The sequence below is a fragment of the Centrocercus urophasianus genome, unplaced genomic scaffold (genome assembly GCF_019232065.1).
Source record: "Centrocercus urophasianus isolate 14NV4802_14NV808 unplaced genomic scaffold, USGS_Curo_1.0 seq_1317, whole genome shotgun sequence".
NCBI lineage: Eukaryota > Metazoa > Chordata > Aves > Galliformes > Phasianidae > Centrocercus > Centrocercus urophasianus.
Window position 1 is genome coordinate 1,296 of NW_024884495.1, and position 2,922 is coordinate 4,217.

The window sequence follows — 2,922 nt, forward strand, 5'->3', positions numbered from 1 at the left end:
ATGAGGTTGACTGAGGTCATTGGGGTCAATACGGAGATTGGGGACATTGGGGACTATGGGGACAATTGGGTCAATGGGGGCATTGGGTTCTATGAGGATATTGGGGACAATAGGAACACTGGAGTCAATGGGGACAATGGGGACACTGGGGTCTATGGGAATATTGGGGTCAATGGGGACAACGGGGTCAGTGGGGACAATGAGGTCAATGGGGACAATGAGGACAATGGGGTCAGTGGGATTTTTGGGGTCAATGGGGACAACGGTGATCAATGGGGTCAATGGGGTCAGTGGGGTCATTGGGGTCAATGGGGGCAATAGGGTCATTGGGGTCAATGGGGGATTTTGAGGTCAATGGAATTATAGGGTCAATGGGGGCCATTGGGGCAATGAGGGAAGTGGGATCAATAGGGTCAGTGAGGGCAATGGGGACAATGGGGTCCATGGGGACAATGGGAACATTGGGGTCTAGGGGAATATTGGGGTCAATGAGGACAATGGGGTCAATGGGGACACTGAGGTCAGTGGGGTCAACTGGAGTCACTGGGGGTCATCAGGGTCAGTGGGGTCAATGGGGACTTTGGGGTCACCTGTGGGGGGGGGGCTTGGTGCCCGCGCCCCATAGCGCTCTCCCAGGACCCCCACAATGATGTCACTGCGCGTCACCTCCTCCAGGCACAGCTCCACCTGCCTGCGGTGGGGTCAAAGGTCACAGGGTCAGGAGTCATGGCGTCATGGGGGTCACGGAGTTATGGGGTGGTTGAGGTCACGGGGGTCACGGGGTGGTTGGGGTTATGGGGTCACCAAGGGCATGGGGGCAGAGGTCATGGGGTCAGAGGTCAGGTGGTGACGTGGTCATTGGGGTCACGGGCTGTGGGAATTGGGGTTGTGAGGTCAGGGGTCATAGGGTCAGAGGTCATTTGGGTTGGGTGCTGTCATTGGGGTGATGGGAGTCATTGGGGTTATTGGGGTCATGGGGTCATTGGGGTTGGGTGGCATCACTGGGGTCATTGGCGTCATTGGGGTCATGGGTAATTGGGATAAATGGGATCATTGGGATCGTGGGGGTCAATGGGGGTCAATGGGTTGGATGACATCATTGGGGTCAATGGAGTCATTTGGGGTCATTGGGGTCAATGGAGTCAATGGGGACTTTGGGGTCCATGGAGTCATTGGGTTCAATAGGGTCATTGGGGTCATTCGGGTCAATGGGGTCATTGGGGTCATTGCAGTCAATGGGGATCATTGGGGTTGGGTGACATCATTGGTGTCAATGGAGTCAATGGGGACTTTGGGGTCGATGGGGTCATTGGGGTCACTGGGGTCATTGGGGTTCTGAGGTCATTGGGGTCAATGGGGTCAATGGAGTCATTGTGGTCATTGTGGTCATTGGGGTCATTGGGGCCAATGGGGTCGATGGAGTTATTGGGGTCAGTGGTGGTCAGCGGGGACCCTTGGGGTTGGGTGACGTCACTGAGGTCATTGGGGTCGTGAGGTCAATGGTGGCATTGGGGTTGGGTGATGCCATTGGGGTCACTGGCATCATTTGGGGTCACTGTGGTCGATGGAGTCATTTGGGGTCATTGGGGTCAATGGGGATCATTGGGGTTGGGTGACATCACTGCGGTCAATAGGGTCATTGGGGTCATTCAGGTCAATGGGGTCATTGGGGTCAATGAGGTCAATATAATCATTGGGGTCGTTCAGGTCAGTGGGGTCAGTGGGGTCAATAGGGTCATTGGGGTCATTGGGGTCAATGGGGACCACTGGGTTGGGTGACATCACTGGGGTTGAGTGAGTCATTGGGGTCAATGGCGCCATTGGGGTCAATGGAGTCAACAGGGTCACTGGAGTCATTGGGGTCATTGGGGTTAATGGGGTCATTGGGGTCAATGGGGTCAATGGGGTCTTTGGGGTCATTGGGGTCAATGGGGACCATTGGGGTTGGGTGACATCATTGGGGTCAACGAGGTCACTGGGGTCATTGGGTTCAAATAGGGTCATTGGGGTCATTCAGGTCAATGGGTTCATTGTGGTCAATGGGGTCATTGGGGTCATTGGGGTTAATGGGGTCAATGGGGTCATTGGGGTCAATGGGGTCAATGGAGTCTATGGGATCATGGGGTCAATGGGGTCAATGGAGTCACTGGGGTCACTGGCATGATTTGGGGTCATTCAGGTCAACGGGGTCATTGTGGTCAATGGGGCCATTGGGATCATGGGGTCAATGGGGTCAATGGGGTCATTGGGGACAATGGGGTCATTGGGGTCATTGGGGTCATTGGGGTCAATGGAGTCATTGGGGTCAATGGGGGCAATGGGGTCATTGGGGTCAATGGAGTCATTGGGGTCAATGGAGTCATTGTGGTCATTGGGGTCATCGGGGTCACTGGGGTCACTGGGGTCACTGGGGTCAATGGGGACCATTGGCGTTAGCTGACGCCATTGGGGTCAATGGGGCAGAGGGTCGTTCCAGGGGTCAAAGGTCACCCCCTGGCGTCCCGGCTGACCTCCGTGGGTCGGGGTCGTCCACCCCCCAGCGCAGATCCACCTCGCTCAGCCCCACGCCATGTGGGGCAGCCATGGCCCTCAGCCTCGGCAGCGCCGCCCTCACCAGCGCGTCGCGCTCGGCCGCCATGTCGGCAAACGAGGACGACACGAAGAGGCGGACGGAGCGCCAGCGCCTGCGCGGCACAATTAGAGCTAATTAGAGGCCGACGGAGCCAATCAGGGCCTCTGAGAGATCAGCCGAGCCAATCGGATCCCATCAGAGCCCATCAGAGCCAATCAGATCCCAGCAGATCTCATCAGAGCTCATCAGAGCTCATCAGATCCCATTGGAGCCCATTAGATCTAATTAGAGCCCATTAGAGCTCATCAGAACCAATTAGAGCCCATTAGACCTAATTAGAGCCCATTAGA